This window comes from Cetorhinus maximus, chromosome 5, assembly GCF_964194155.1.
Source record: "Cetorhinus maximus chromosome 5, sCetMax3.hap1.1, whole genome shotgun sequence".
In the NCBI taxonomy this organism is placed as follows: Eukaryota; Metazoa; Chordata; class Chondrichthyes; order Lamniformes; family Cetorhinidae; genus Cetorhinus; species Cetorhinus maximus.
Window position 1 is genome coordinate 44,470,113 of NC_135883.1, and position 14,968 is coordinate 44,485,080.

General features: G+C 43.2%; 1 protein-coding gene across 1 annotated transcript in view; it reads right to left on the bottom strand.

The window, feature by feature from the left end:
* Positions 1 to 14,968, bottom strand: part of LOC144681104 (protein eyes shut homolog) — a 440,210-nt gene that overhangs the window by 397,992 nt on the left and 27,250 nt on the right. The gene's annotated exons all lie outside the window — the stretch shown is intronic.

Genomic DNA, 14,968 nt, shown 5'->3' on the forward strand with positions numbered 1-14,968 from the left:
TTTAGAAGACCTGCTGGAAATAGTGGTTAAGACCATCGGTATTGCTTCAGACATGCTGAAGGCTAACTAGGACAATGTGCTTCTTATGGACTTAAGGGGAGAGGTTCAAGATAAGATAATAGCCAAGTTCAGCTCTGAAAGTCTGTGGATGTGTGAGCATCAGCTTGCTTTCACCAGAAAGATGGTACAAGAGCAGCCATTTGTTGTAAGGTGTTGGGTGTAGTTCAGTAGATCTTGTTAAGGTATTTGTACTCTTAGGCTGTTCAACAGTAAGTATTTATTAATTTTTAGAAACTATTGCCGGGACTTTCCATGCCCACTCGGTGGGGTGAGCGGACAAAATGGCATGATCAGTTTCATGAAGGCATGAAACCAGTTTGCGATCGCCCGCTCAGCTCACCAATGGCAGGCCGCAGTCTCCGCCATCAGACATTGGCAACCTCATTGTAATACGTCTGCATATCATTATTAGGCTTGCCCACCAGAATCATCCTCCACCTTGCTGGGTCGTCTGCCCATGTCGAGGGGAGGAAAACATGCCAATGTGTTTCACAACATCACATAAGCAACGTGCACCAAGCTGTACTTCACTTGGGACTTCAAAGTTTGTTTGCCTGCCTTGCTTCGGGCAGCACTCGCAGTCACCAGCGCCAGGATTCGCAGGCAGCAACACATCACTTTTAGGGGGCTCATGGAAGGTCTTTACCTATCAGGTCAGCCATATGTGGCTGCAGGGCTTGAGCTTGCTTGGGGAAGGGGGAGAAGTGGCGTCAGGCAAGGGAAGAGGTTGCAGGACGAGGGGTGTATGGAGGAAGGAGGGTAACCCAGGATGTGTGTGAGGGCACAAGTTGATCTGTAGAAGTGGCCTCAAAATGGTGAGGGCTGAGGAGGCAGTCTCAAGAGGAAATGAGGCCAGATGAACATGTGTGTGAGAATGGGTGATGATGTCTCTTGGGCTGGCAGTGAGTGAGATGCCAGTGAATGTGTGATGGGCTTGAGTGTGAGAGTTTAGAATGATGAGATGGTTGCTTTACCCTGGCTGCATGGATGAGATCATTCATCCTCTATCTGCATTGGATGGCCAACCTCTCCTGTGCGGCATTGACACTGACCACAACTGCCACCACCTCCCAAGCCTCATTGGTCACGTTGCTGCCCATCCTGTGGCCTGAGCAGGTCTCCATGGAATCCAAAAGGCATTCCACTGACACGTCACGAAACCTGGGGGCTGCAGTCTTTTTGTCTTTCGTGGACATCTTCCCTGCAGTAGCCGTGGGCTGGAAGCACTGAGGTGTGTGCATGTGGCCGGACTTTAAATATGGCGCCCAGTGTGATGAAGCGGCGAAGCGATGGCGTGGCGGGGGAATGAGAGCCCATCCGTCATGGAAATGGCGTGTTTCCCAGGAATGCATAAATAATGTTGTGGGTCTTGGGTGATATGGTGTGAAAACCCATCATTGGGGGAGGCAGGTAAAACGTCATTTTACCCGCCCACTACTGCACTTATTGCGGAATTGTCCCAGGTTTGCACTATATACATAGATACAGTAAAGGTCCAAGCTAGGAGCTGTCTCCATGCTTGCTTCTACACACAGCTCTGTCCAACACTACACTGACCCCAAGGTTTGGGTCATGTGCCCTTTTACATCACTGTGTGGGTTATACTGTACACAGTCCCACATTAATCCTTTATGTGCCAGGCTCTTATACTACACCATTCTGAAGTGAAAGAGGGACAAGCTCCATGAGACAGACCAGAGGAACACCATGCAGATGCCAACTAAGAACTAACCCTTCAGTCTCCTGAAGCAGAAGACTTTGACCACTGTGAGTTTGAGTTGTACTTCGAACTAAGGACATTCTATATCCATCCGTAAAACTGTTGCGTTTTAATGTCAATAAAACCAATTGTTAGAAACCTTTGATTGCTTTGCCTCTGATAACCTTGAAGGGATTTTTTTAAAAAGCCCTGGAGAGAGATTTTATTCACTCAACTCTTGGATAGTGTTTGACCCAAGACCGTCTGCTTGCTGACACAGAAGGGACACTGGCCAACTGCATGGCAACTTCTGGGAATGGCATAACATGGTGGGGGTGCTGTATGTGGCTATCCTGGCTGGGGTTGTGCTTCCAGATGGGATCACAGTTGCGTGGTTATGGGACGGTCTCAATAACAAGTCGAGCGAAGAAGACTTCGAGTCTTCTTATGTCTTCCAATATAACAGGTCTCCTCTCCACAAAACTGATGGCTTTCCCTATTAAAAGTCCAAAATGTGCTCCAGACACAATTACCTCCAGGGTTAGAAGTGTCACAATCTGTATCTTTGCTGCAGGGCTAAATTCATCAGCCATTGTAGGGAGGCCAACTGCTGTGGCTATAAGTAAGGACTGCTGCATCGATGATGAGCTGGACACCAAAGATAGAGGTGGCAGAATTTGAAGATAGTGAATGCTCTTTGTTTCCAACAAACAACCATGTTTGATGCACTCAAAATGAAAGAATTGTCCCTGGTAGCTTGTACATGCAAACAAACGAACATACGAATTAGGAGCAGAAGTAGGCCACTTGGCCCCTCGAGCCTGCCTACCCCCATTCAATAAGATCATGGCTGATCTGAATGTAACCTCAACCCCACATTTCTGCCTGCCCCCGATAACCTTTCACCCCCTTGTTAAACAAGAATCTATCTAGCTCTGCCTTAAAAATATTCAAAGACTCTGCTTCCACTGCCTTTTGAGGAAGAGAGTTCCAAATTACTCACAAGCCTCTGAGTGAAAAAAATTCTCATCTCTGTCTTAAATGAGCTTCTTTTTAAACAGTGACCCCTAGATTTTCCCACAAGAGGAAACATCGTCTCCACATCCGCCCTGTCAAGACCCCTCAGGGACTTAAAGGTTTCAATCAAGTCGCCTCTTACTCTTCTAAATTCCAGTGATTACAAGCCTAACCTGTCCAGCTTTTCCTCATAAGACAACCCACCCATTCCTGGTATTAGTCTATTAAACCTTCTCTGAACTGCTTCTAACACATTTACATATTTCTTTAAATAAGGAGACCAGTACTGTACACAATACTCCTGATGTGGTCTCACCAATGCCCTATATAGCTGAAGCATAACCCCCACCCCCCTAATTTTGTACTCAATTCCCCTCACAATAAATGATAACATTCATTTGCTTTCCGAATTACGTGCAGTACCTGCATACTAACCTTCTGTGATTCATGCACTATAGTACCCAGATCCCTCTGAATCTCAGAGCTTTGCAATCTCTCACCATTTGCCCACATTATACTCCATTTGCCAGGTCTTTGCCCACTCACTTAACCTATTTATGTCACTTTGTAGCCTCCTTACATCTCTTCACTATTTACTTCCCTAGCTATTTTTGTGTTGTCAACAAATTTAGCAACCAAATCTTCCCTTCAACCAAGTCATTTGTATAAATTGTAAAAAGTTGAGGCCCCAGCACTGATCCCTGTGGCACACCACTCATCACATCCTGCCAACCAGAAAGACACATTTGTGCCAACTCTCCGCTTCCTGTTAGCTAGCCAATCTTCTATCCATGCCAGCATGTTACCCCCCTACACCATGAGCTTTTATTTTCCTCAATAACCTTTGATGTGGCACTTTATCAGATGCCTTCTGGAAATCTAAGTACAGTACATCCACCGATTCCCCTTTATCCACAGCACATGTGACTCCTTCAAAGAACTCCAATAAATTGGTTAAACATTATTTCCCTTTCACAAAATCATGTTGGCTCCACCTGATTACCTTGAATTTTTCTAAGTGCTCTGCTATAACATCTATAATAATAGCTTCTAAAATTTTCCCCATGACAGGTGTTAGGCTAACTGGCCTATAGCTTCCTGCCTTCTGTCTCCCTCCCTTTTTGAATAAAGAAGTTACATTTGCCAATTTCCAATCTAATGGAACCTTCCCCGAATCTAGGGAATTTTGGAAAATTAAAACCAATGCATCAACTATCTCACTAGCCACTTCTTTCAAGACCTTAGGGTGAAGTCCATCCGGACCTGGGGATACGTCAGCCTGCAGCCCCAACAATTTGCTTAATACCACTTCCCTGGTGATTGTAATTTTCCCAAGTTTCTCCCTCCCTTCCATTTCCTGATTTGCAGCTATCTCCGGGATGTTACTTGTGTCCTCTATTGTGAAGACTGAAGCAAAATGCCTGCTTAATTCATCCGCCATCTCCCTACTTTCCAGTATCAATTCCCCAGAAGCACTTTCTATAGGACCAACGCTCACTTTGTTAACTCTTTTCTTATTTAAATATCTATAGTAACTCTCACTATCCATCTTATATTACTAGCTAGCTTTCTCTCATACTCTAATTTTTCGCTCCTTATTAATTTTTTTGTCACTCTTTGCTGTTCTTTATATGATTTCCAATCTTTTGACCTGCCGTCCATCTTTGAGATGTCCTGAAGACAACCAATGGCTCAAGGAGTTGAAGTAAGATTTAGTGAGGACGCAAGCACCAAACGTATCTGAAAATATACAAGAAAGGCCACACAAAATAACAGGTCTATATTGTGGAAATTGGGTAGAGACTGAGAAAAATAAATCAGTTATAAAGAGGAGCGAGCATTATTGAAAAGCCAGGAAATTAAGCAGAAACAACGGAGAAACCAAACAAAAAGGACTTGGGCAATCTAAAAATGAAAGGCCAGGAAAATAATTGATAACCCAGAACTGCCCTGTTCCCTACATTACAACAGTGCCTACACTTCAAAAGTATTTCATTGGTTACAAAGCACCTTGAGATGCCCAAAAGTCATGAAAAAGCTCTTGGCACAGTTAGATTGAATGGGAACTGCTGACAACTCCCGTCCCTTTTTAAAACTGCCTATGATCAGTGAATTTAATGAACGGGAATGGCGTGTGTGTTTGTTTTAAATCTGGCTATGTAGTCAGCAAATTGTGCAGCAGCAAACTTTCGGGAGTTCATTTTAAGAAAGGTGATTGTTTATCTTTTAAAACATTAAATAGCCCAAAAATGAACACGACTTCACTCACTCACACAAACACATGAGAAAAGTTACAAAGGTAAAAGATGGTGCATCATTACAACTAATAAGGAAAAAATAGAAATGTTCATAAATCACTTGTCTGATGTAATCTGAAAATCAAGGTTGCAGGTCTGATGAGAGGTCTTCATTAGTCGAAGAGTCAGTTAAGAACTTCAACAGCAAGGATGAAAGAATTTTGCAGGAATCCTCTTGAAGGGATGAGGCTGGTTTCTGGTTGTTTTTTCAACCAATGAACAGTCAGTCCTTGCGTGGGCTGATGTCCAGGTAGACAATCATCCATTGTGCAATCTGGAAAAAGCATAGGCCTGGGGTTTGGGGGTGAAGAGGTGGATTCGATGTTACTCCTCAGGTGTTACTGCCTTTTCTGTGTCTCTCCCTCTTTCTGCAGACAGCCTCAAAAAGACGACAATGGATGTTCCACCCCCGTGTGACTCCTCACAACTGTAGTTTCTTCACCAAATATGGTGATGTGCTTAGATTGATGAGCCACATCCTGCTTTATTGTTTCTGGATTACTGTCCTGTGGATTAAGACAGCTACCTTGATGGGTTAAAACAATTACATATTTTTCCAAAGGCCCATTCAATTCAGGAATGCCCTTTGGATGGTTTTTCAGGATATGTGTAATCAGCACTTTTTTAGGCTGGGATGCACCTTTTGTCCGAGTGAGACAGTGAGTCATTCCCTGACTGGGTTATGGAATTCACACAGCCATGTCATCTGGTGTTCAGCGGCCACTCTGTGGACACAGTGACTTTTTTAAACCATTTTTTGAACAGCCTCTCTGTTCAATGTCCACATTGATAAGGTCCATACTTTAAATTCTGAATATACCATGCCTTGCATAACATACAAATACAAGTTCTTTCATTCATATCGCTAGAAAATATCGAGGAACGATATCACTTTGCGTTACAGTTTTGACTTATATAGTGACACCACCAGTGTGATGCATTTAAATTCATGACAGTTCTTTAATCAGCTGCTTAGCAATGTATAAATGCTTCTTCCAAAAACATTCCATTCCTTGTTCCCCAAACCTGTTGAATTCAATGGCCAAAATTTCATTTTTGAGGCAGAAATCGTGAGTCACACCATTTCCGACATCACGATCCCACCATCTTCCTGGCAGCATCCGGTCACATTATCTTCATGGTGGGGTGGTGGAGGCAGGCTGGAGTTGGGGTCGGGAACTCTGGAAGCAGGCCTGAGGCAAAAACTGAGGCAGATGGATGAAGAGGTGGGCAGGTTAGAAGATCCGCCTCAATTCACTGGGACATTGGCCCAGCTCTGTACATGATTATGAGGCTCCCCAGCCCTAACCATCTTTGCCCTCGGGCCCCACAAATGCTGCTTCATGCCCCCTCACCCAGAATTCACAATGAAAAGAACTCTTGAACTTATAATATCAGGAAGTCTTGAGATGCTCATAAAACAGTCAAAATAAACAGACAGGCATTGAAAAATCACTTCCAAAAAGTCATAATCAAATAAATGGTCATAAAACTGTCAAGCTAAAGAAACTCACAACCCCTTTTGGCATCTGTAAAACAATCCCTGCTGAGTTGAACCCATCAGTGGAGTTTGAAACTCAGCCAAGCTTATCTGTCAAAAGTTTCTCGACTCCATGCCAGGGTTCTTCCATGGTTCACAGCACCTCTGAAGTGCTGTGACCCACGTTGCCTTCAGAAGTCGGCCTGGCTCCATCAAAATTGCAGGGGTCTGATATGCCCGACTCCACAATAGAGTGGGCAATGTTGGGACAACTCTGCACAGGCTCACTACCTGCCCCCTTACCCGATGCCACTATAAACTGCCAGTGACAGGAATGGGGGCGGGAATCCTCGAATCGAGCGCCACCTGCCATATCTTCTGTTGGCTCGGCTGCATTCTAACATGGATGGAGGCATGAAATTCCAGGCCCAATTATCAGTTTGTAGAGAACTTAAAAAGGATAAATATGGAAGGTGGGATCAGCCAATTCACTGGCAGTCCAAACTGCAGTAGATTGGGACGGTCGTGTGCAGTTTTCCTCAACAGCTCACCTGCAAGACTAAGTCAAACCACCAGCTTGGAGCTTAGAGTGGGGGACACAAGGACAATCAGCAGCTGAGTTTCCCAACACTCTCTTTCATACTCCCAACAAGGGGATGAAGAGAGACATCGGGAGAGGTGTGTGACAAGTCTTTACTATATTGACTTGGAACTATAAACCAACTATAGTGAAAACAGAAGGGCAGGAAGTGAAGCATGGAACAGGGGATATAAAGTCAAATCCCAGGCTTTGAAGGCTGTAATTAACCATGTGTGACAGAAAAATATGTATGGCACAAGAGGAGACCATTCAGTCCATTGTATCTGTGCCAGCCAAAAAAAAGCTATCCATACTCATCATTCTTTTCCATCTTTGATCCGTGACCCTGTAGGTCACATCACCTCAAATGCACAGCTAGGTCAAAGTGTACACATTCCTTCTCATCAACCTTACAGAAGTAGGTTTCCATTATCATGGGAGGTAGGATCTTGGCTCGATTCACCAAATCATCGAATCACAGAGTAGTCTACCACAGGCAGAGGCCATTCAGGCCATCAAGTCTGCTCCAGCTCTCTCAAGGAGCAATCCAATTACTTCCACCATGCTCCTCTTTTGCCATGGCCATGCAATTATATTCCTTTTCAAGTATTTGTCCAATTTCCTTTGAAAGTCAATGTTGAATCTGTTTCCACCCCCTTTTCAGGTGGCGCATTCCAGGTTATAATGGCCCAATGCATAAAAATGTTTTTCTTGTTGCCTCTGGCTATTTTGCCAATTTCCTTAAATTTCTGCCCTCTGGTTAGCAACCCTTACATTGGAAAGAGCTTCTCTTTACTTACTTTAGCTAATCACGTCATGATTTTAAACACCACTATCAAATTTCTCCTATGCCTTTTCTGCTCTACAGAGGACAACCCCAGCTTCTCCAGTCTTTCCACGTAACTATCATCCCTCATCCCTGGAACCATTCTAGCAAATCTCTTCTGTACACTCTCCAAAACCTTCACATCCTTCCTAAAATGTGCAGCCAAGAATGAGATGCAATACTCCAGCTGGGGCTGAACTCATGTTTTATCTAAGTTTAGCATGACTTTTGTACTCTATGCCTTGATTTATAAATCCCACTATTTCAGGAGCTTTATTAACTGCTTTGTTAACCTAACCTGCCAGCTTCAAAGGTTTTTGCTCAAGCACCCAGAGGGATGGCTTTTCTTAGCAACTTTCAAAATTGTGTCACTTAGCATTTATTGTCTCTTTTCATTCTTCAAAACAGCATGTATCATCTCATACCTTCCTGCATTGAATTTTACCTGTCATAAGAAATAAGAACATAGGAACATAAGAAATAGGAACATAAGAAATAGGAACAGGAGTAGACCATTCTGCCCCTCGAGCCTGTTCCACCATTCAATAAGATCATGGCTGATCTTCTTGTGTTTTGAATTCCACATTCCCATCTAGCCCCGATAACCTTTGATTCCCTTGCCTAGCAAGAATCTATCTACTTCTGCCTTAAAAATATTCAATGACCCCGCCTCCACCACCTTCTGAGGCAGTGTTCCAAATTCGCACAACCCTCAGAGAAAAAAATTCTCCTCACCTCTGTCCTAAAAGGGTGACCCCTAATTTTAAAGCATTGCCCCCTAGTTCTGGACTCACCCACAAGAGGAAACATCCTTTTGATGTCCACCTTGTCAAGGGATTCGGGATCTTGCATTCTTCAATCAAATCACCCCTCACTTTTCTAAACAAGTCCAGTCTGTCCAACCTTTCCTCATAAGACAACCCACTCATTCCAGGTATCAACTTAGTAAACCTCCTCTGAACCTACGCCTCCAACGTATTTACATCCTTCCTTAAATAAGGAGACCAAAGCTGCACACAATATTCGAGACGCGGTCTCACTAATGCCCTGTATAACTGAAGCATAACATCCTTACTTTTATGTTCAATCCCTCTCATAATAAAGGATAGCATTCTATTAGCTTTCTTAATTACTTGCTGTAGCTGCATACTAACTTTTTGTGACTCATGCACTAGAACACCGAGATCCCTCTACACCTCAGAATTATGCAGCCATTCTCCATTTAAGTTATACTCTGCATTTTTGTTGTCCTGCCAAAGCGAACAACTTCACATTTTCCCACACTAAACTCCATTTGCCAGATCTTTGCCCACTCACTGAACCTATCTATATCCGTCTGCAATCTCATGTCCTCTTCACAACATACTTTCCTACCAATCTTTGTATCATCTGAAAATTTAGCTACCATGCCTTCACTCCCCTCATCTAAAGCATCGATATAAATCATAAAAAGTTGAGGCCCATTTACAGGCCCCTGTGGGATTCCACTCGTCACATTCTGCCAATCCGAAAAATACCCATTTATTCATACTGTCTGCTTTCTGCCAGCCAGCCAATCTTCTGTCCATGCTAGTACGTTACCCATATGTCCGCCCATTCCACCAGCATGTGTCCTCTTGAAGCCTATTTATGACTAGCCTCCTCTCTTTTTATTATCTTTTTACTACTGTTTTGCGTTATATGCAAATTTCACAATTGTGCCCTGAACAACTAAGTTAGGAGCATGGGAGCAGGAGTAGGCCATTCAGCCCACTGAGCCTGCTCTGCTCATGGCTGATCATCCACTTCAATGCCTTTGCTCCACACTATCCTCATATCACTACATGTCATTGGTATTTAGAAATCTAGCAATCTCTGCATTAAACATCCTCAATGACTGAGCTTCCACAGCCCTCTGGGGTAGAGTTAGGGTTGCTAGCCCTCCAGAATTGGCCTGGAATCTCCAGGAATTGAAGATCAGTTTCCAGGGCACTGCTGTGTGCAATCCTGGAGAAAAATCATTGGGACATTAAAAAAAAAATGTGGTTTTCTTTGAACACTTCTTTTTACCAGATATAAAAATATTGAAAATGGGGACAAAAAGAGGCTGTTTGGCTGACAGTCAAGCATCACCCAATTAGGTAATGAGTCTTTTTGCTTTCCAATTGGTGGAGGAAGGCAGTGCGTCACAAGGTTGCCCAACTAATGGGCTGCAGCATCGGGAAAAGTCATGTGATGAAACCTCCAGGAATACATTTAATCACAGATGGCAATATCTAACTGAAGTGCAAATCCAATTTTATAACACAGGCTTTCTGCTGAAACCCCCTTTCGAAATTACCGATTGAAAGTAGAGATTTTAAAAATGAATTGTAACCTCTGTGCAGTTTTCGTTTAAATGCAGCAGAGTAATAAGAAATCTGATAGAGATTTGAAGACTTCACTTACCAGATTTCGATACTGAGGAAAGAATTTCAGATCAGAGTCTATCAGAAGTTCAAAGTTGCACTTGGGCCCAGTGAATGCAGGTTCACAAAAGTATTAGCATCTTTCATATTATTCATGAAGTAAGGCTTGGGAGGCTGTCAGCAGGGATTGCAGCAGTGATTGTCATATTTACTATTTGATGGTCACTATGTGCAGGCTGGCTTTACTATCATTAATCACTCTTCCAGCTTGCTAAAGGCATCAGAGTATACAGCCGCTTTGTGGAGAGACGTGCCAATAAAAACAAAACTGAGAGCTAGGGTACCTTGTAGGAGGCCACGGGGCCCATTAATGGGGCCGCGGCCCAGGCAATTCCTCCGGAGGGGGTTCTCCTCCGCTCCCAGGCGCCTTTCATTTTGACCCTCATCAGTTTGATTTTTATGCAAGCTTCTGAAGGTGCCTCCATTGCGTCTTTTGCTGCCTGAGCAGCCCCCCACCCCTCCTAGTGGGGCTACCAGCATTCCAAATCTGCAGGCCCACCATGTTTTCTCGGACGGGTTCAGAGTCTGCCTCTGGGAAGAATGCGCAGGTAGACGGGATTCACAAACCAACAGGGACAGGATCTGTATTTGTTCCTGTAGTGTTCAATGGTTCTGTGTTTGATTATGTGAGTTTGTTTGCTATGGTTGCTCACTGTACTTGATTGGTTAAGCCTGGGTGTGGATTCAGAGAAAAGTAAACATATCTGGAAGCTAGCTGCTAGAAGCATGGGAGAGCAGGCATTTTAAAGGACTGTGAATAAATTCCTGTTACAAACATATAAACTGGTGTATCATCTTGGCATAGCTCCAAGATATAAAATATATGTTAGCTCCAGATGGAAGAATATTTTCAAAGGCGAGATGATTCCACCCTGAGAGACCATATAAAAATTAGATTGAGTAATAAGGGGAAAGGATAGAGAAGATGGACGAATGGGATGAAAATAGTAAAAGGGGGAAAAGAGGACCAAGCAACAGGGAGAAGTTAAATTATAGAGTGAGATGTGAGGACAATTAGAGAAAGACATCAAGGATCTGAGAAAGTACATCCTGTTGGATGTGCAGAGATCAGATGAGTGATCTCAATGTAGATCACAATTTGTTATTTGTGTACCCACACCCCAGATGATAATGCAGCAGTAAGCCAAGCACTTTTCTCAAGACACAACAGGAGTGTTCAATTGCATGTTGATCAGAAGCCAACAATGATTCATTACTTTGATTCTCTATTCTACAGAACCCCAAATGTAAATTATAATTGAACATCCTAAGTGTCACAAGAGAAATAGACAGAAGGCATTAAACTCAATAATTAATGGAATGAAAACTACAGTTTGTGTCTCTTGAAGCAAATAATAAACAAACACAAATAAGGCAGTAATTCAGCACAAAACAACTGTGTCATCATATTGACATTGAATTGGCTCAAATTTCAGATCACAGTATTATTAACAATTATTCCACCATTTCAGAAGACGAGAACAAACTTTAAATATCATATCCATCATATCACAGCAAAACATATATTTATTCACACCAATTATAGACACACCTCCAGCACAGCATCAAGCACAGCCAGAGACACGCCACAACCCCTGTACAATCAATTTTGCAAAGAAAGTGCCACAGTTCATGCCTAGCTTGTTGTCCATCTTTTTAGGGGTGCCTGGGTTCTTTTGCTGCAGGACACTGACTCACAAAGTAATATCTGAATGACTTGTCATATCAAAGAAAGAAAGCATTGGTTTGAACTTTAGTACAAAATCATTACAATAAAACATTAGCGGGTGGTAATTTCTTTCAGCCCATTTCATGGTGCTGCACGGGCGGCATGAACCCGATACATAACTGGGCCTCAAACCTCAGTAATCTGCTATTCTGAGTTGACAGTGACTGCCCAGGCAGCTCATGCATTTGCAGAATACCAGAGGTATGAATCGGAGCCCGTTGCACCCGTTCTTGCTGGCCAAAACCAGGTGTTACGGGGGGCCAATTTTGGGAGCCAGTGCCTTATTTCCAAACAGTCCCTGTGAGATGGAAGGTGCCAAGAGAGGGAACCAGGAAAGTCAGAGAGAAGGGGCAAGGGGACACACACAGCTGAGGGTGGGGGGGAGGTGGGGGTAGGTGTGTGCAATGGTGGGTACAGCAAGAAAGGAAGAATAGTGATGTAATGGGCAGGAGCTGGAGGGGCACATGAGGATAGCAAGAAATGGAGAGGGATGTACAGGGACATGAGAAAAAGAAGGAGACAGTGTAGGGGATTAGTGAGCATTTCCAGTGAGCAATGCCACAGATAAATCAAATATATACCCTAGCATCTCCTACAGTTTAATAAAGGGCAAACATAGAATAAACTAATGCATCTCATTTACATTAAATACTTTATAAACCATACATTAAATTGAATATGCTTTATTTAATACTGCCCAAAATTATAACTATATATATAAATTATAACTTTAACTATCATTTACCATTCAATTAGTACCACTTGCTTTTTGACACTAATTATACTTCTACAACATTCTATTCTGAATGCAAACATCATATCAAACTCATTTCATATACAATTTAGACTTATTTCTCAATTAGTTAATTTAATCCAATGTCCATTTCTATTTCCAAGTACAATTTCATTTGTTTTATATTTTATCTATTTTTACTCAATATTAACTTTATTCCAGACAACACCAGAAACTACCAGAATCAAGCATTCTCTGTTGCACCATTTCATCCTCCTCCTTACAAAACATTCTGGGACAAATATTGGATTATGTCATTATTTGGGTGTGGGGCTTGTAATTCGCAACCTGCCAACACTGGTATCGATGGAGCATATAGATTTCCTGCTGCCTTCTCATTTCAATAATTGTGGCCTGCAGTCCAGTGCAAGCCATGCTGACCATACTCAAAACAGTAGGCCCAATTGTGTGCGAGGCTAGCACATTTACCAGCTGACCTGCAGCTCTTAAAGGCAGTCTGTCCCTCTTAAAAGGGGCACTGCACTGGATAACTGAAGGTTGCAAAATTGTTGAATAATTTAAAAAATATATAATCTTGAGATGTGAGCATCACTGGCTAGGCCAGCATTTACATCGCATCCCTAATTGCCCTTGAGAAACTGGTGGTGAGCTGCCTTCTTGAACTGCTGCAGTCCATGTTATTTCAAGTCAGGATTGTGTGTGGCTTGGAGGGTAATTTGCAAGTGGTGTTCCCATGCAGCTGTTGCCTTTATTCTTCTAGGTGGAAGAGGACCTGGGTTCAGAAGGTACTGTCGAAGGAGGCTTCGTGAGTTGCTGCAGCGCATCTTGCAAATAATACACACTGCTGCCACTGTGTGCCAGTGGTGGAGAGAGTAACTGTTTAAGGTGGTGGATGGGCTGCTGATCAAGTGGGCCGTTTTGTCCTGGATGGTGTTGAGCTTCTGTGTTGTTGGAAGCTGCACTCATCTAGGGGAGTATTCCATCACACTCCTGACTTGTGTCGTGTAGATGGTGGACAGGCTTTGGGGAGTCAGGAGTCGAGTTAGTTGCTGCAGGATTCCTAGCCTCTGGGCTGCTCTTGTAGACACAGTATTTATATGGCTAGTCCAATTCAGTTTCCAGTCAATGGTAACCCCCAGGATGTTGATAGTGGGGGATTCATTCAAGGCGCAATCATTAGATTCTCTCTTGTTGGACATAGTCGTTGCCTGGCACTTGTGCGGTGTGAATCTTACTTTCCGCTTATCAGCCCAAGCCTGAATGTCGTCTAGGCCTTGCTGCATGTGGACACAGAATCAGTATCTGAGGAGTTGCGAATGGTGCTGAACATCGTGCAATCATCACTGAACATCCCCAATTCTGACCTTATGATGGAGGGAAGGTGATTGATGCATCAGCTGAAGATGGTTGGGTCCAGGACACTACCTTGAGGAATTCCTGCAGTGATGTCCTGGAGCTGAGATGATTGACCTCCAACAATCACAACCATCTTCCTTTGTTTTCCCCCTGATTTTCTTTAACATTAATTTTGCTAGGGCTCCTTGATAGCACAGTCAAATGTTGCCTTGATGTCAAGGGCAATAACTCTCACCTTACCCCATTAGACCATTAAAGGATAGGTCATTTTACACATGGTTCCACATTAGCCACAGCAAAGTACACAGAGTGATGTACAAGATTATGCTCATGGTATACCCTTTAATTTACCATCACTGGGAATCCACTTGCATTTCACAAATATCATTATTGTCGAAATGGGGATCTGTAGCTACAATTGTAAAGAAGGAGGGCAAAGTTCTACAGTCTTGTTAATAATTAGCAGCAGCTCAGTTGGTAGCACACTTGTTTGAGTTAGAAGGTTGACGCCCTGCTCCTTAGCTGCACTCAAGGCTAACATTTCAGGGCAGTATTGAGAGAGCTCGGAACTCACTTATCCAAGGTGTAGTCTTTTTGGCAAGACATTACAACAGGATAAAAGATTCCACAACTCTGCGATGAAAAACAGGTGAGTTCTCTGCCCCATGTCCTGTCCACAACTAACAAGAGTAAAACAGATCATAAAGACATGAGAAATAGCAG